General features: G+C 35.3%; 1 long non-coding RNA gene across 1 annotated transcript; it reads left to right on the plus strand.

Annotated features, from left to right (window-relative positions):
• Positions 1 to 9445: 9445 nt before the first annotated feature.
• Positions 9446 to 10927, plus strand: LOC136068780 (uncharacterized). Its single transcript, XR_010630101.1, has 4 exons — positions 9446 to 9493; positions 9998 to 10078; positions 10559 to 10650; positions 10742 to 10927. It is a non-coding gene; the product is annotated as an uncharacterized LOC136068780 (long non-coding RNA).
• Positions 10928 to 20767: the final 9840 nt, after the last annotated feature.

Here is a 20767-nt window from a genome sequence, read left to right on the forward strand (position 1 = left end):
GGCCCCGCGAAGCCCCGCCCTATCCCGTAAAACACTACTTCTTGTTAATTTGCCCACAACTGTTACAATTATTTTTAATAAAACTTGTTTCATTTATAAAAATATACTTGAAATTACAAATAAATTTATCCTATGAAATCAAACTAATTTTTAGCAAAAATTGAATAATATTATTAAAATGTTTAACAAGGCAATATCAAAACAAAAACAAAAATCTCAAAAGACAAAATCAATGATTCAATAGGATATAAATTTGTTTATAATAAAGACAAAAGAAAATGTTAAAATTGGTACCTTATTTCCAACTTTGCTAGAGAAAAAAGAAAAAAGAAAAAAAGAAATAGAAAGCCTAGTTGACTAAAATAAAATAAGTTGATGATATGTTTTTTAAATAGTAGAGTTTTAGGGTATGAAAATTTTACAATTTAGCCCTTATCAATGCAGGGCGGGGTGGGGATGGGTTGGGGCGGCACGGGTTGGGTCTAAAAAGTCTAAACTAATCCCTGCCTTGCCCAATGGTGCGGGGCTAAAATCTCACACCATCCCGGCCCCATCACCTTTGCGAGGTGGGAAAAACCCGCATGGGGCAAAGCGGGGAGGGGAAGATCAAGTAAGGTGGGGCAAAATTGCCATCCCAAGAGGGAAATGCCATTTTGAACAACATTAATTTAAAAACATCTTAGAAGATTTTGAGGGAAAACAAAAGGAAGGTATCATTACATTGTGATAGAAATTGAAGCACATATTCAGTGATAAGAGAAAAGGAGCCTGCATTACATTCCTCGTAAAATTTGTATACCTTACCTAAATATAGGATTTGAGAAGCGCAAAAACAAGAATATTAAAAAAGAAGAAGAAGGCTAAAGCCTATAGCGTTTCAATCTTCCCTGTCTTTATGGATGAAAAATTGGCCCCCATATAAATTAAATGACTTGATATTATAAGGACAGTTTGTTTATAAATTCGTTCACGTAACCCAAATCCCTTAATCCCTTTATTATTATTTTTCCCTAACCAGTTAACAGTGATACAACTAAGTTAAAATAATGGCAAGAATACATTTTGCACCCATAAGCATCCTCTTTGAATTCAAATAAGTTTAGAAACACACACACGCTAATTAATTAATTAATGCCTAGGTGGTAAGTTGTTATGATAGATAAATTAGTGATAAGTGGTGGGCCAAAATGAGAATTAGTAAAAATTTAGGGGCTGTTTGGTTTTTAAAAAGCCATCACTCATCACTCCCCACTCAATTTTCATCACTCATTATCATCACTCTATCACTCATCACTTATCTAATAACTCAAAAAATTTTAATTTTTATGGTACCCACGGATTGACTTGGTGTAGCTTTTACTTCTTCTTCTTCTTTTTTTTTTTTTTTTTTTCCCCTTAAACCCCCAATACCCAAACTCATTGAACCTAGTGAAAAAAAAAAAAAAAAAATCCCAATGTGAAATGGAAAGAAAAGAAGAAAAAAAAAAAAAAAAAGATGAAGAAGACCAGACCAAACCAGACCCAGTGTGAAAAAAAAAAAAAAAGTGAAAGGAAAAAAAAAAAAAAACCGGAAGAAGAAGAAGACCAGACTGATTTGACTACTTACATGCTATGGGTCCCTCAAATATGTGTGTATTTACCAAAATGTCATCATAACTCTGTTTCATAACTCAAAAACACCTAAAAGTTGTTTTCAGTTTTCATAACTCATCACTAAAAAATCAGAAAATTGAGTGATGGAATCAAAAACTGGAAACACATCCAACACACTACTCAACTGTGGGCCACTAATTTTGAGTTATGGGTAATGGAAACTGAAAATCCAAACAGCCTCTTACCAACTCAACTGTTATACGTGTCAAAAGCATTACTCATTTGTATAAGATGTCACAATCAACGTAATTCCTCGAAAATAAAAACCTGGATTTAAATACTCTTCTTTCTTTTGAGATCTTATCACTATTTTTTTTTGGCTAATGGCTTCTTGCCACGTGGCAAGTAGGTTTTTGGCACCATTCTTAAAGGATAAGTACCTGGAGGTGAAAAGCTTGCAATCATTATACATATCATTAGATATTACTTGCACTTTAATCTACTGACTATTATGTCAATATTATCCTTCCACTAGCTTCCACAACAATTTCTTTGTTTGTTTATCAACATAAAAAATGATTATTTTTACAATAAAATAGAGATAAACACATAATAATATTAAACTAGTAAATTTTAAAAGAGTCATCTCCCCTTTTCTCTTTCTTTATCTCCATTCTTTGTAACAATCTATTTTAATCATGGCTTTGAAACCCGGACTATTCAATGAACCGTAAAAGGGAAAGGTTCAAGATTTTTGAGGTTGGACCAAAGTCGAACCAAGGTTGAAAATAGACATTTTCCTAGAAATTAATTTTCTTTAAAAAGAGCAGTAACTTGAATGGTGGGGGACATTAGCTTGTATAATGTTATGTATCTTTTTTTGTTGTAAATGTATATAATATTGTGTGTATTTGTTTAATCTTATAGTGTAAATCTTACATTGATCGAACAATCTTATAGTGTAAAGCAATAAATAAATTTAATAAGTTAATCTACGAATTGGAGGGTTTGTACTCTGTAGAATTAAGAATAAGACTAATCACTAAATAAATTAACCAAGAAACAAGTCAACGACATGTAGGAGGTCCCTTTTTTTTTTTTTTTTTTTGGTTTAAAGGGATTGCATTAACATTAGCTAGCCATAAAAGGCGAAGTTTTGGCTGAAAGCCTTAAGGAGTACAAACCAGCGGCATCCGCATTTAAAATGTTACATAAGTCATCAGTAAGCGGTGAATCTAACACCACAAAATTTCTAGAAAAGGAGTAGCCTGCTTTAGCTAGGTTGTCGATGCATCTATTTGCCTCCCTAAACATATGGGTGACCTTGACACACTGGAACTACTCCAGGAGGTACCTACAATCATTGAGCAGAAAGGAGCATGAGTTGTTAATAGGTTTCTTAGATAGAACAAGATTCACAATAACTTGAGCATCTAGTTCTACAAGCAGATGGGTGATGCCAAGTTAGGCCACAAGCATCAGCTCGTCTCTTAAGGCCTAAAACTTGGCAGCAACGCTTGTAGTGTGACCAATATTCCTCATGAATCCCTTAATCCACTTCCCATGATGGTCACGAATGAGACCACCCACACCAGCTCTCCCTGGGTTCCCCTGAGAGGCCCTATCAGAATTCAACTTGAACCACCCTTAATCAAGTCTAAGCCAGCAAAATTGAGTTGATAGTGTAGTGCCTAGTTTTTTGCCTCTTGCTCATACAATAAAAGAACTCATGGACTAGTTGGATGCACATCAAGTGGAGGCTACGATTAGCAGGTGCATTCTTGAAAACCACTTTTTTCCTATGCTTCCACAAGCACCAGATTGCAAAAGGAAACTGTGTATTCCAGGGAAAACCATTAGCTAGGACTTGGTTGCTGCATAAACAGCTTTGCTTAATCCAGTCTAGTAGATTCAATTGGAGGAAGTTTGTGAAAGTTTGGGAGGTTCCAAGCTATTTCCAGAATTCAAGTGCAAAGGGGCAATCTCTTAAAAGGTGGAGGATGGACTCCTCTTGGCTTTGACAAAAGGGGCATGTCGTGTGGTAGGGTATGCCTCTGTTTGCAAGAACTTGCTGCACCAAGATGCTATTATGGTAGCATAGCCACATGAAGTGTTGGATTTTTGGTATGGTGTCAAGCTTCCATAGCCAAAAGCCCAAGAAAGAGCTTTTTTTTTTTTTTTTTTTTTGGTTAAAAGGGATTGCATTAACATTAGCTAGCCATAAAAGGCGAAGTTTTGGCTGAAAGCCTTAAGGAGTACAAACCAGCGGCATCCGCATTTAAAATGTTACATAAGTCATCAGTAAGCGGTGAATCTAACACCACAAAATTTCTAGAAAAGGAGTAGCCTGCTTTAGCTAGGTTGTCGAAGCATCTATTTGCCTCCCTAAACATATGGGTGACCTTGACACACTGGAACTACTCCAGGAGGTACCTACAATCATTGAGCAAAAAGGAGCATGAGTTGTTAATAGGTTTCTTAGATAGAACAAGATTCACAATAACTTGAGCATCTAGTTCTACAAGCAGATGGGTGATGCCAAGTTAGGCCACAAGCATCAGCTCGTCTCTTAAGGCCCAAAACTTGGCAGCAACGCTTGTAGTGTGACCAATATTCCTCATGAATCCCTTAATCCACTTCCCATGATGGTCACGAATGAGACCACCCACACCAGCTCTCCCTGGGTTCCCCTGAGAGGCCCTATCAGAATTCAACTTGAACCACCCTTAATCAAGTCTAAGCCAGCAAAATTGAGTTGATAGTGTAGTGCCTAGTTTTTTGACTCTTGCTCATACAATAAAAGAACTCATGGACTAGTTGGATGCACATCAAGTGGAGGCTACGATTAGCAGGTGCATTCTTGAAAACCACTTTTTTCCTATGCTTCCACAAGCACCAGATTGCAAAAGGAAACTGTGTATTCCAGGGAAAACCATTAGCTAGGACTTGGTTGCTGCATAAACAGCTTTGCTTAATCCAGTCTAGTAGATTCAATTGGAGGAAGTTTGTGAAAGTTTGGGAGGTTCCAAGCTATTTCCAGAATTCAAGTGCAAAGGGGCAATCTCTTAAAAGGTGGAGGATGGACTCCTCTTGGCTTTGACAAAAGGGGCATGTCGTGTGGTAGGGTATGCCTCTGTTTGCAAGAACTTGCTGCACCAAGATGCTATTATGGTAGCATAGCCACATGAAGTGTTGGATTTTTGGTATGGTGTCAAGCTTCCATAGCCAAAAGCCCAAGAAAGAGCTAGGGCTTGTATCGTTGTGTCTAGTCAAGTCATAAGCTAAAGCATTATTGAATTCTCCATTCTGGGAAAATTTCCAAACCAAGGAGTCCTCTTTCTCACCAAAAATCTCCATGGGGACTGCTAGGATTTTTTTTTTTTCCAAAACCGCCCTTGGCAAATCAAAGGATATTTTTTCCCAACACCATTTTCCATCTTGGAAGACATTGCAATAGTTAAATTTGTTTCTGATTGTGTGAGCGGACCCTCAATCAGCTCTCTAGCTGAGCCCCCCTTAATCCATTTACTTCCCCAAAATTGGAGGTTTGAGTTAGTCCCAACATTCCAACATATGCCTTTTTCAAACACGGGAAAGCCCACCTTGATGGCAGTCCACACAAAGGAGCATGGAAGCTTGTCAGGGTCTTTGGAATTTCTTTTTAACTGTAAGCAATATTTGTTTAGCACAGTCTTAGCCCATAGTGAGTCTTTATCATGATAAAGTCTCCAATTGAGTTTAGTGAGGAGGGAAATGTTCTTCGCCCTTGCTTGTTGTATGCCTAGTCCACCTTCCTCTTTTGGCTTGATAATGTTGTTCCAACCAACAAGGTGTAATTTTTTCTTTTCCATGGAAGAAACCCACAGAAAGTCCCTAAAGATATTATCAATTTTATCATAGAGATGCAATGGCATAGTTGCTCCCTGCATCACATAGTTGGGAATAGCTGTTAGGACAGACTTGACCAACATAGACCTGCCTACAAAGGAGAGGAACGAAGCTTTCCAACTAGCAAGTTTGGAGAGACCTCTTTTTGCAATATAATTATATTGAGATCTAGTTGCTCCTTTGTGCTTTAAAGGCATTCCCAAATATTTTCCTGGACAAGTAGTTGCTTGAATGCCCAAAGATTCTCAGATTCTATCCTTAACACCTTCATGAATGTTTGGTGAGAAGTAGACCCGTGATTTCCCAATGCTGATTAGTTGTCCCGATTCATCACAAAACTTAGCTAGCACCTCCTTAATGGCTTCAACTCCTATTTCATTTACTTTAGCAAAAAGCATTAGATCGTCAGCGAAGAACAAATGCAAGATCTCCACATTATCCTTAGAGTCTTTCATAGGTAACCATTTCTTCTCCATGCAACTCTTATTAATGAGGAAACCAAGATACTCCATACAAAGAATAAAAAGGTATGAAGAGAGAGGGTCTCCTTGACGAAGCCCTCTAGAAGGTTTAAAAGGATTCAGCTTCCCCCCATTGAACAAAATTGAAATGCCTGAGGAGATGCAACTCATGATCAAGTCTATAAGCATTTGGGGAAAATGAAAGGCTTTAAGGACCAGATCAGTAATTTGTCTTAAGTTAGACCAAGTGAATATAGGTCCAGAGAATCCAAGGTCCAAAAAATTACATGCATTCAAATAATCTTTAAATTCAAGGGCTTTGTTAAGATTGATCCGCCTACCCCCAAATTTATCCTCGCCATAAAGAACCTCATTGAAGTCCCCTAGGAGTAACCAGGAGAGTTTATGAAGTTGTGCTACTTTAGATAAGTTAGACCCCAAAATTTTCCTCTTAACCAAATGGGGCCTAGCATATATAGGGTAAGCCAAGTTAAATTTGAATTACATACCTTAACAGTGGTGTGGATCTCCTGCTTTGTTGCTGAAAGCACAAAGACATCAACCTCATCTCTTTTCCACAGAAGCCAAAGACCACCCGCGTATCCAATAGTCTCAGTGGTGAAGAAACCATCAAAGAGGAGTCCTTAATTATTCTAGTAGCTTAATCACCACCCACCCTAGTCTCAGTGGTGATCATGATAGAGGGAAAGTGATTCACCATCATCTCTAAAACTCGTCTCCTAAAATCCAACCCCAGAGCACCTCTGCAATTCCACAACAAGATATTGATCTTTGCACAATGGTTGTTGGGGATCTCCACAGGATCAGTTCCTATCCTGGATGAGGCAATCATGCTCCATCCTAACCTCCTCAGCAGGTCCTTAGAGGCCACCTATTCCAACATCCACATCGCCATATAAGTCAGAATTCCCTAAATGTCCTCTCTGCAACGCAAGAGCAGGTCGCATTTCTTGACTTAGTTAAGAATTTAGAATAACTTCAAGGTGGGAAAATTCCCCAGGTGAGATGCAGTCAAGCCCCTGAAGTCAATCACTTTTCTCTCCTATATCAACCATCCCGATTCGTCCAAGTAAGGCATTTTCAACGGCCTCCTAGGCTTGTTCAACTCCTGTGCTTCTGCCTCCGAGATTAGTGGTGCATCCGTGAGAAAGTTCCACCATGGGTTTAGTGTTACCTCCCATGCCAGATGGTCCAACGGCAAATTCCCTGTTCTTACACTTGTTGGAGTTATCAGAAATATGTGCGTCCATGCTGCGGTCTGGTCCTTGTCGAATGACCCCATTGTGTCCGACAGAGCAGCTCTAATTTGGGCTATCACCTCGTCTGGGATGACAATGGCCTTGTTTCTATGCCATATCGCCCATCCTATTATGGGTTAAGGGGGGAGAAGGGTGGCTGGTGTGGGACATTGGCAGGACTAAAGCTTCCCTTAGGTAAGAATGAATTTTGGCTAGAGGATGAGTCTGGGGTGGGGCGTTTCAAGGATTTCTTTCCTTTCACATGTGAGCTTTTCTTTTCATAAGAAGACAATGTGGCTTTTCCCTTTCCATTTACTTATCCTTCCTTCTGATCCAATTGAACATCACGCCCAGTGCTCGATGGGTTTAGACTAGCGTAACTGTTACTCTTTGTGGTTTCAACATGTCCTTTATGCGTGTAGGATCCTCCAAAATCTCATGGTTTAGACGTGGTGCCCACTATTTGAACGGCTCCCAAGGCCTGCCCTGCTTTGAATTGAAAGGTCAACTCAGGGTTAAAAGGTGTTAGGTTGCTACTGAAAATTCCTTCCTTGCCCTTAGTTGCTTTGGAATTAGAATCAAGTTGCTGGCTAGGGAGTTTAGTCCCACTGACTCGTCCAGACTAAATCGACCTTTTCTTTTTTGTGACCAACATCCATTCTTTGAAGTTTGTGTCGTTAGGTTTGTCCTTTTGGTTCCCAACAAAGTGAGAGGGAGGTTCAACCTCTTTGGCCCTCGCCATTACCTGTATACAGTAACTACAATTTTCTTGTTTATGCCCTAGTCTACCACAACAGAAACACAAAGATGAAATGCCTTCATACATGATTTTTTGACGTAATTTGCCCACTCTAACCGTTGTTATCAATGGTTTGGTGAGGTCAATCTGAATGCATAGGTGTGCATAACTCACCCTCATACCCGTAGCAGTATAAGAGTCAATCTTGAGAATAGGTCCAATGGCTTCTCTAATCTCTCAGAGAACTGAGGAGTCATAGAACTCCATAGGGAGCTCAAGGAAGCAAATCCACATAGCCACAGTAGAGAATGTGGCTTCTTAAGCCTTGAAGTATGGCTCCTAAGGTTTAATTGTGAGAAAATGCTCCCCGATAAACCATGGACCTCCTTGGAGAACTTTGTCATAGTTTGAATCATCACTAAATTTTTTAAGGAAAAAATCTTGCCCTAAATTTACACAATCCATCCTAGCATTTGGTTTCCATAAGGTATTGATTTTGAAAGTGAGATAGCTGTATCCAACAAATTTACCATACACTTTCACTATCAAGGCCTTTGCCCAAGGAGCTCTAATACGAGCTTTGGTTTCCTTTGAGAGTTTGATATCCACCATACCCTCAACGAGATCATCAAGTTTTGAGTCTAACTCTTCCTCATTTCCTTCAGCTTTGTCAAAACTGAAGGCCTGAGCATAAGCTCCAAGAATATCACCAATTAAGCTGTCTTTATAACTCACCTATTTGCGAGGAGGAATAAAAGGTTTTTCTCAAGTATAATCCTTGAACTTCTTCACACTCCTTACCAGCCCTGCTTCTTCTTCACTTGAAGACTGGATTGGTTGTTGGAATTCAGGCTCCGTGCTAGTTCTCTCAATTAGAATTGGGCATAAAGAAGGTTTTGATTTCAATAAGAATAAAGAAGGAAAAATGTAAACAGGGTTATAGTAATAGGAAGCCAATGAGATATCAAGCTCACTGTGTTGCAATCTCGTGTGGCATGCAAGTTTTAAGTAATATATATATATATATATCACAAACACAAGTCCACTATCTGGTACTCACGTGAAGAGCTCTCAAATCTCACTTTTATCTCTTTTCTCATTAGATATCCTCTTCTCAAATCCTTTTTTTCTCTCGAGAAATTATACCATGTTTCAGTTTTACCAACTCAGCATCTGTTTTAGCATTTTCTACTTAATAAATGAGTGACACTTGTTCCAAGAGAACCACATCAGCTTGTTGCACTAGACCAAAGCAAAAGCCAATTTTATCCTAAAATATTTCAAACCAGTGCCACTTTCTTCCACACTACCAAACTTGAAATTGCAAAACCCATATGTTTCTCTCTGTCTCAAATGCTCCCTCTCCTTTCTCTCTCTCTCACCCTAGACCTTGTTGCCAAATATAGCCATTACCATGCATCATTGGTCCAGCAAGATTGAAATTCGTATCCTTAGAAAACCTTAAAAATCATCTTCATTCTATTTCTAGCGGCATCATCAGAACTTGCACCACTTTCTCGGTCTCTGATTCCAACACCCAACGACTCAAAAGGGTAATTATTCCTTTTTATCTGCTTCTTTTCAATAGCTTTTCGCATCTTCTTTTTCATTTTCTTTTTATTTACTTGCAAACTATTGTTGGTTCTGAGTGTGGAAAGGAGACAAATTTTTTATTTTCTTTTTATTTCTTTGTAACTACGGATGGGAGACACTTTTTCTTTTCTTTTTCTTTTTTTTTTCTTTTTTGATAAAAGTTTAGAAGATGGGGAGGCACATTTGAGTGTGGAAAGGAGATCGATTTTTCAGTTTCTTTTTATTTCTTTGCAACTATAGATGGGTTTTTTCACTTACACCACACAAAATAATGCAAAGGCTCATTTTAGCGTGGAAAGGAGATAGATAGGAATACTAGAACCTGGAACTTGTTGTATATGTGATAGCCTAAACAGGAAGTTTATTTTTGATATATATCCCAATTTTTGTGAAACAAAGAGTTTAAGAAACTCATTTGGATATTGAAACTGATCTGTCTCTCTTTGAATTTGGCATTGGTGCAGGGATGTGATGCTTCTGTTCTATTCGGTTTGTTGAAGGAATTGATTCCAATAGTCAGTCTCTTTCTAAAAGTATCTGCTAAGGTATTCAATCTATCTCTTCCTTTGTCTCTCTTTTTTTTTTCTTTTTTTCTTTTTTAAGTTTAAATCTCCGATTGTGTAATTATGGAAAACTATGAGTTTTGTCTATTCAAGTTGTTCATTCAATATTCTAGGCTAGACTAGTAATGAATTTTTTAGAAAATGCTCTTGATACAGTTGGTGACAATGAAAAAAAAAGTGAAAATCATGAAATATAATTTTGGATAAATACTATGAAATTAAACTTGGAATGCTAGTGAGTTCCTAAGGAGAAGCATATAACCTTTATAATAAGTATGCTTTAAAGAAGGGGTTTGGCATTCAAAAAGGGGAGATGGTGGATCAAAATTAGATTATGACTATTTTGAGAATGCTATTTTTATACTACTTATTGAACTAATAAGTATAACTTAATATGTGTACCATTTGTGAGAATCAACTGTCATTGGAACAATGTTTTAATTGGTTGTGCCTTGTTAATAGATGAGACTATTGAGAAGAAGTGGAAAAGATGAGAAGAAGTGTAAAATATGCAACTAGTTCACTAGTTCCGCAAGCTAGTTCTATGATACATGGTATGTTCAAAATTACTATTTTAATCTCTCTCTTTTTCTTAGCTTTGCTTGTTAAGTTAAACCATTTGTTACTATTTCCTCTTTTTCTTAGGAGATATTCAATCATCATTATTTTCCCCGGAGTTATCTATTGCTCATCCCATGTTTTGTTATACATGAATGCTTCTAAAGGGTCAGATTCATTGAAAACTCATCAAGAAAAACATACTGAATCATGAAATGAAGATTTGCTTCTTTCAAATTTTCAAGTCCTCCTTTTCACAACCATTTCTCACTATGGCCGCATCATTCTCGACACCTAGCAACCAATATTGCTTCATACTTAGTTTTAAATCAACTCTTTCATGGTTCAGTAGAAACCCTCTTCACAACATCATTGTAGTTTTGAGATCCAAAAAAAAAATTGTTTCTCCCCTTAACGACCATATTTGTCTATAAAATTACTAATAACAAGGCTAGTATCGTCGTTCCATGCTTCCTCGGACTTGGTTAGCCAGGAAATCTAAGTCCAGCAGAGACACATGTTCCTAAGCTCAAGGCTCCCATTGTCTCTCTCCAATTACTTGGTTTTCCAGCAAAAGCAGTGATTCGGAACAAATAGCAACTTGGCTGGTTTCTAAAACCAGGATCACAAGTTAGCTACATCTTTCATTTTTCTGTGCTCTTCCAACAAGTGGCATTAGGTGAAGGTGGTAAAAGGTGTTCGGGTATCCTACAAATTTTCCCCCATCCAACACTATTTTTCAGTTTCTTTTTATTTCTTTGCAACTATAGATGGGTTTTTTCACTTACACCACACAAAATAATGCAAAGGCTCATTTTAGCGTGGAAAGGAGATAGATAGGAATACTAGAACCTGGAACTTGTTGTATATGTGATAGCCTAAACAGGAAGTTTATTTTTGATATATATCCCAATTTTTGTGAAACAAAGAGTTTAAGAAACTCATTTGGATATTGAAACTGATCTGTCTCTCTTTGAATTTGGCATTGGTGCAGGGATGTGATGCTTCTGTTCTATTCGGTTTGTTGAAGGAATTGATTCCAATAGTCAGTCTCTTTCTAAAAGTATCTGCTAAGGTATTCAATCTATCTCTTCCTTTGTCTCTCTTTTTTTTTTCGTTTTTTCTTTTTTAAGTTTAAATCTCCGATTGTGTAATTATGGAAAACTATGAGTTTTGTCTATTCAAGTTGTTCATTCAATATTCTAGGCTAGACTAGTAATGAATTTTTTAGAAAATACTCTTGATACAGTTGGTGACAATGAAAAAAAAAGTGAAAATCATGAAATATAATTTTGGATAAATACTATGAAATTAAACTTGGAATGCTAGTGAGTTCCTAAGGAGAAGCATATAACCTTTATAATAAGTATGCTTTAAAGAAGGGGTTTGACATTCAAAAAGGGGAGATGGTGGATCAAAATTAGATTATGACTATTTTGAGAATGCTATTTTTATACTACTTATTGAACTAATAAGTATAACTTAATATGTGTACCATTTGTGAGAATCAACTGCCATTGGAACAATGTTTTAATTGGTTGTGCCTTGTTAATAGATGAGACTATTGAGAAGAAGTGGAAAAGATGAGAAGAAGTGTAAAATATGCAACTAGTTCACTAGTTCCGCAAGCTAGTTCTATGATAAATGGTATGTTCAAAATTACTATTTTAATCTCTCTCTTTTTCTTAGCTTTGCTGGTTAAGTTAAACCATTTGTTACTATTTCCTCTTTTTCTTAGGAGATATTCAATCATCATTATTTTCCCCGGAGTTATCTATTGCTCATCCCATGTTTTGTTATACATGAATGCTTCTAAAGGGTCAGATTCATTGAAAACTCATCAAGAAAAACATACTGAATCATGAAATGAAGATTTGCTTCTTTCAAATTTTCAAGTCCTCCTTTTCACAACCATTTCTCACTATGGCCGCATCATTCTCGACACCTAGCAACCAATATTGCTTCATACTTAGTTTTAAATCAACTCTTTCATGGTTCAGTAGAAACCCTCTTCACAACATCATTGTAGTTTTGAGATCCAAAAAAAAAATTGTTTCTCCCCTTAACGACCATATTTGTCTATAAAATTACTAATAACAAGGCTAGTATCGTCGTTCCATGCTTCCTCGAACTTGGTTAGCCAAGAAATCTAAGTCCAGCAAAGACACATGTTCCTAAGCTCAAGGCTCCCATTGTCTCTCTCCAATTACTTGGTTTTCCAGCAAAAGCAGTGATTCGGAACAAATAGCAACTTGGCTGGTTTCTAAAACCAGGATCACAAGTTAGCTACATCTTTCATTTTTCTGTGCTCTTCCAACAAGTGGCATTAGGTGAAGGTGGTAAAAGGTGTTCGGGTATCCTACAAATTTTCCCCCATCCAACACCTACAATGACCTCCAAGGTATCAGCTCATCATAAATTAGCCTTTGGTGTTGGTAAATGGTCACTAAAGCCTCATTCCATGTTCCCACCAGCGTAGGACCCAAAGATCATCATTGATGGTTCCTCATAACACACTTTTCTGAAATTACTCCAACTTAAATTCTGCTTGAAGTATTTTAGAAAGTACTCTTCTGAAATTACTTCAACTTAACATCTGTTGGCATGGTCCCATCACACAGGCACATTATACAACTTGCCACCAGACCTCATTCAGCATGCAATCAGTCCCATATCCTAAAATACCCCAGAAACATCTACACCAAAAAATGCTCTGACGTATAGGGCTAGCTCCACGGTGTCATATGTTTCACCCATTCATTATCTTTGCTTCATCCCCATCTTCTTCACCACCAACATCAGTATACCTAGAACCCATAAGCTTCTAAAATTACCTCAACTTAACTTGAGTGAAACAAAGGTACATGCGCACTCAACCACTTTCCCACATGTCCTCGCCATAGTCCAAAGTATATTCTTCGGAAATTACTTCGCCTGGACTCCTTAAAAACGTGAGGCTAGCCCCATGACTCTGCATGCTGTACCCAGCCACCATCCTCACCTTTTCCCCATCTTCTACACCCTGTGATCGCCACCAACGATCCAAAATACTCTTCTGAAATTACCTTAGCTTAACATCTGCTGAAATGATTCAATCTCGCAAGTACATCCAACTTCTTGCAAATAACTTTCAACCTCACCAACCCACTCCAAGTACCATGGAACAGTCTTTTGAAATTACTTCAATTTAACCTCTACTAAAAAGTTTCAGTCACACAAGTACATTCAAATACTCGTAGACCCCTTTTCAGTCTCATCAAAGCCTTTCATATGGGTGGGTTTACTCTTCAGAAATTATCTCATCCTGCTGAAAGCTTCACCACCTTTAACTACTTCACTTAAAGAGTCAAGTGTAAAAATCTGTTTTCAAAACTCATTCCCACACCACACTCCGAAACTGTGTGCGTGAACAAGTCTCGAGGGGACATTTGTAGAGAGGGAAAATTTTTGATCTATCACAAGCTGACACATCATACTATCAAGTCTACAAAATATAGCCAATTACAAAGCGCCACGTACTAATATTAGGTTTTGCTATCACTACTTAGAAACTAACAGAAATTTGCCAAGTGTCATTGAAATAGAGGCATAAAGTGCATGCAAAAAATCAATCACATATTAGCGCATGTAAGCAATGACATAAGCAGTCTAGCGTGTGTAAGCGATTACATAAGCGAACTAATCAGGCTGTAACATGTGTCACCAATCAGACTCTGCCACGTGTCGCTCACCCACCCCCAAACTCCTATAAATAGAAGCCTTCCTAAGGCATTTAAAGAGAGACCAAGCCATCTAGAGCACAAGCAGCATTAGAAAAGATTCAGAAGCACTCAGAAGTACATGAACTCTACGGGAATCAAGCCTCAAAGGCTTCAAGAACTTCGAGAACTTCAACCTCAAAATCAAAGAACATTTGAAGCAATATCATCCAAACTATCTGCCTAGGTCTTGAAGTTTGCTAGAATCAAGCTCAAAAGCCTCTAGAAACCTCAACAAACCATAAATCACAGAAGCTCTACAGGAATCAAGTCTCTAAAGCACCAAAGAACTTCCACCATAAACCTTTGAAGACGAAGAATGCACCAAGAACACAAAGAACATACCAAGAACATGAAGAATAAAGAATTTCTAACAAGCTTATAGTCAGAGATTCATTATAATTCTGTTAGTCAAATTGAAGGATTTTTGGTGTTCGAGTCAAAATCACATTATTACAATTCCAATCCACAAGTCTTGCAAGGAGATCGAATCAGAAGATCACTCTTTTGTAATTTAAGAGAATTGTACCACACATTCATCGATACAAATTCGCATTTATGAAACTATTTTACTTGATTTATTTCAAACTAGAAATTTAGTAGTCTACACAATGAGAATATGGTTCACAATTTTTTCAATTAGATAAAAGAATGATGCTGCATTTCCCAAAGAAGCAATATTAGATATTCATTGTAAATCTGGTTTTGCAGTAGATGGTCATGTTACATTCGGTAGTGGCTGGGAATGGGTCAGATTCGTTGAATAGTAAAATGTTCTCTTCAACTTGTTACAGTGAATTATAATCTTATTCATCAACTTTTAAGTTTTATATAATATCATGGCAATCTAATTTTGTTATATGCAGATTCTCAAAATAATAATAATAATAAAATAAATAAATAAATAAATAAATATTGGTTATATACATGCAACCCCCATAATTATTTCTGTCACGATGCTCTGTTCTTTCCTCCAAAATTATTTCTTATCATTCATGGCTAGTATATGTAGTTCAGTAGTTAGTTCTTGCTACTTTTGAGCTGTCAGTAGTAATAATTATGCCTGTTTACCAAAACTTTTCTCTAGGGCAATTCTTAAAAGGAAAAAATAGGACAGTCAAATGCATATAGAAAAGTGGATAAGTAATGCAAGTTGATAAAAAGTACATACAATATAAGAAATTTACTTATATTAATTGGAAGAACGATTACAAAATATTCAAACAATATTCTCGATCGAAATCTGATTGTATACTCGATATAAAAGACTTTGAGAAGAATCTTGATCAAAATCTATTGAGTGGATAAATCCAAACTATAAATAGAGTCGGCTAAGGCTAGACCATGGGCTGAGTTGGGCTGGCTTGGCCCATTTTTTCTAGACTCGTGAGCCTAGTGGGCAATATATAACAGGCGTTGACCAGTCAACGGGCCGGATTTGGCCTACCCTAAAGGGAAAAACCCTTGCCCATAGCTCTACATGTGGGTAATGTCTATTTTGTCTTGAGTGGGTTGGACCTAATGGGCTTTTAATGCCATTAATTTTTTTAACAAGCTTTCAATGGGCTTATAAAATTTAATGAAAATATTATAATTATATTATATTAAAAACCAAAAACACAAAAAAAAAAAAAAAAAAATTAATATCACTGTACACCCTTGATGCGATGGTCACTTCATAAGTATAAATGCTTATGGGGTATGGGAGGCAAGGATCGGGGTTCAAGTTTCTAAAAGTGAGCTTTCACATACATACACACTTAGATTATGCTAAAGTATAATTTTTATCTTGTATTAAAAAAAAATTATTAATTAACTTGTATTAATTAGAATAAATAATTAAGTACATTGATGTATTCATAAATATATTAGAGTGAGCATAGTTGTATCACTGCAAAATATGTATATAGTCAAATAATAAAATAAAATAAAATAAGGTGTATATCGTAACTAGGTTGGCACCTACATTCACTTGTCTATTATTTTCAATTCTCAATCAATTTGTATTTGAATATCAAGTAATTTTATCTATAAAAAAAAAAAAATGAAATAACTTGTTACATAAAATTTGCAACTAATTGTTAATTGTTAAAAAATTCAAAACTTATTTCAATTCATCTTTGCCTGGACAGTTTAAGATTATTAGTGATTCTATTGTCAAGTGAAATTGCAATAATGTCTTTGATAAATTTGGCTTGATTTTTCTATAATTTAAAATTTATTTTATTCTTGTTTTATTATATTTTTGTATTATAGATAGTGTTTATTTTATTTATCAATATTTACTAGAAAATATTAATTTATATATGAAAAACTTTATAAAAAAAAAAGTAAGAGAGAAGAATAGACAAATGAATTGAATATCAAATAGGATTTGAATTAGTAAAACCCAAATATAAGAACTTAAATAATAATTTTGCATCTTAAAAAATAGGAAGATTGAATTTTAAATTAAAAATTATAACTGAAATATATATTATATCGAGCCATCCTTTATTACGAATTTACGGCATTTCTTTCTTTGAGCCTTGTTGTCCATTTAATACTTGTTCCCCACATGTTGGATTTGGGGAAAAAATTGGCTTTTTCCATTTTTAAAAAAAAAATCCAGCATTTTGCTCTCTTTCTCAAACTAATTAGAGAAATGCCCATTTTTTTAGACTCGATTTATGATAAATCGAGTTATTTAAAAAAAAAAATTATGGAGCTCTATAGCAGCGTTTTTAAGGACTTATAATGACGTTTTTAGGACTTATAGTGACGTTTTGTAACTCGACCTATATGAAATCGAGTTATAGGCAATTTTTTTTTTTTACCTATAACTCATTTCATATAGATCGAGTTACAAAACATCACTATAGGTCCTAAAAACGTTATTATAGGTCCTTAAAAATGCCGCTATAGGGTTTAACTCAATTTATCACAAATCAAGTTTCAAAAAATGGGTATTTCCCTAATTAGTTTGGGAAAGAGAACAAAAAGTTGTTATTTTTGCCCGAAAAGGGCAAAAGCCCATTTTGTCCTTAGATTTGGTCCCTTGGAATGGTTACTACTTACATGTCAATGCTTTATATTCACGTGGAATCGTATCCTTTTTCAATGTGTTTAAACATTGCTTGGCTTTATCATGAAGTGGCACGTTTTCTTACTATATATTATTCTTCAAAACTAGTCAAAACATGGTATAAATTTTATTTAGAAACTGAATTTGTCAATAAATTATTGCCATTAATATGTTAGGATTTTAATATAATAATATATGTAGTTCTAGAATTTAAGCATTGGAATAACACTCATAAATTAAAAAGTATGTTGGGGTTTGTGGTTTATTAGCACAAAATCCTTCACATTCACTAATCTAACAGCTAATATTTGTTAGGTTGTTTCTTTCACCAACTCTTATGAAAACCAGTCGTGTAGACAAAAACCATGATTTAGTACCAGTTCTATGTTATTTACCTAGTTCAACCAACAGTCCACGTTTTAGATATTAAGAGGTCCATGAATATCTAAACATGGGCTGTTGAATCGTTCATTTCTTGCACAAAAACAATCACTTGAATTTTGCTTTACACAGTCAAAGTTGGTTGACGCTGTCCAAACCAAATTAGGGAAATTGCTTCGTTTTTGTTTCTGTGTCATTACTCTCTTTTTTATCCTTAATATCTTCAACTCCATAGAAAATGTGGGGAGAAATTGATTTGGCCAAGAAATCCATGTGTTCGGACCTCAAGGACCAAAGTATAACTTAAACAAAACGTACGTCAATTAATTAGTGGTGCATCAATTTGACTATGCTCTTTACTCCAAAATTTTAAAAATATAAAATAAAATGGTTTGTTGGTTATCAAGAACATGCCTGTGTCTTATTTCTGCTATTATTGAGTCAATAGCTTATGAACTTGGGCATGCCAAGTACATTTCGTCTATATATGTGGGTCTAATACTCTAATTTTGTGATCTTTAATACCACAATATATGATGAATAACCCTCCAATATTTTATGGAAGAAAAAAAAAACTGCAACATTGCGAAGGGAGATGTGGCTCTGTGCAAACACTCCAAGTGGAACATACAGAGATGCTGTGCCGACAAAAAATAAAGGCATATTAATTACAAACACCAAAAAAAAAAAAAAATTATGTGTAGGTATTTATATATGTACGAATGTTGAATGGTTGCATGACTGACAAAAATTCATGACTATTTAGCATTTTTTTTTAAAAAAAAAAAAAAAAAAGAAGAGAGAGAGACTGACTATAACAGATTTAAGTAGGTTAGAAATTAATTTGAAGTTGGAATGTTGACTCTTAATACAAAAGGGATTTTTCTTTTTCTTTTTTTTTTTTTTTTTTTTTTTTTTTTCTGGGTGAAGAAGTTCTTGATGGCGGTGTTACGTTTGTGATTGCATAGATAGCTTAGCAAAAGTTTCAGCTTCATCAGGCAAACGTTTCATTTCTAAATGTTACAAGGTATGTGAATGTCATCGCCTATATATGCTGCTATGCATAAATTAACTTTAAGGAAATGTTAAAATTAATATCAATTTTACAATAAATCATTTACAAATTAACTTATCTAATACTTAATATGGTTGGTGGCACATTGGCTATATAATGATTTTTTATTTTTATTTTTTTAAATAAAGTATTCTTTTCATTAGAACCGGTTACATGGGTGCATTACTAGGTATTTATTAACGAACAAAATCTGAGACCCTCCACAGGCCAAGTCTCAAAATCTTATACATGTCATGCATGACATGTTAATTAGTGAGTGTGCTACATCAATTATTTTGTCATGTGTATGTGCTTACTAGTTGACATGTGAATTTATAAATCTTCTGTAATAAGATTTATAATAGTCTTAGCACATCAATATATAATAAATTTTGTTGGGAATTAGTATTATAATCTCCCAAATTCCATTAATTTGCCAACTAACTTGTGGTTACATTGATGATTGATCTCTATTAATCAGTTCTCACCAAAATCATCAGCAAGTAGGCTACACGTAGGGATAAACTTATGAACATCATTTTCTTGATATGATACATGTTTATGAACTTGAGCTCTCTTTACAGAAAACCTAGAATTCTTCTCTGCTATTAAATGCTCCAAGTTGAAATGACTGAATCTAGCGGTTGCTAGCTGTGCACTCGAGATAGCTCAGTGCTTCAGTCTGCTTAGTGCTTACCAACATATATAGACCCCGCAATCTGATCCCCCATTGCCGTGTGATGGTTAAGTACAAGGCACATCTATTGAATGGGGGGCCACGACGTGTCTTCAGAGTTAACACAAGCTGAGCGTACGATAGGTTTGATTAAATGGCATTAGTTTATAACATTCAATTAGGTAAACAAGCAGTTGGGTCCACTCAATAGGCAAAACATTCAGAAAGTAAAAAATAGTTGGGTCCAATTGATAATTTAGACAATTTTTTTTATGGTGTCTCGTATATGTGGTTTGAATCTTATCTTTCATACATTTATTATCTACTTATCTCAAAAATTATGTAAACAAATAGTTGCTATCATGGATAAAACTTTTTTTTTTTTTAGAGAGAGATTTCAACTTATAATGTCTGCTCCTGATAATAAGTATAATTATTAATTAAATTTCTAATTAAATTTAAATACATAATTACATTGAGTAAATTGTATTTTTAGAAAAAATTACATTACTTGTGCTTCATTACGCAATATAACATCAATGAATCTAATTTAATACCACTAAGATATTATAGGTAAGTTTTACCCTTTGACAACCTATACCCATATGTAGATATTATCATATAAAATAAAATAACATCAAGGAATCTAATTTAATACCACATTACCACTAAGATTTTTTTTTTTTTTGGGTGAAGAATAATATAAAATAATATTGAACTTTCTAATATATATATATATATATATTCACTCATCTTTTCCCAAAAAAAAAAAAAATCAATGAACAATATTTTACGTAGTGTGTGTAGATTTTAAACTCGAAACAAAAATTAAATAGCACATGAAAACACGCCAGCTTAATGACCTATAATGCATAAAATTGCATATAAACCCAAAAAGCTTCATTGGTTAGTTTTTCTTTGTGGTCGGCTTCTGTTGATACATATAAGCTAATACTTTGACTCACAATTTTGCCACCTCTTTTTGTGGGATCCATACGATCTATCTCTAAGGCTTTCTTCTTCTAGTTGTTGCTGCTGTATGTATACTCATCTCTGTTCCTCACCAATTTTTGATGTTGTTGCTGTATACTCATCTGTATTGCCCACCTAATTATGGTGGATGGTTCGTGGGACTTTCTTTCAAAAAAATCATCTTTATCTTTAATTAGAAAAAATATTA

This window comes from Quercus suber, unplaced genomic scaffold, assembly GCF_002906115.3.
Source record: "Quercus suber isolate HL8 unplaced genomic scaffold, Cork oak 2.0 scaffold_133, whole genome shotgun sequence".
In the NCBI taxonomy this organism is placed as follows: domain Eukaryota; kingdom Viridiplantae; phylum Streptophyta; class Magnoliopsida; order Fagales; family Fagaceae; genus Quercus; species Quercus suber.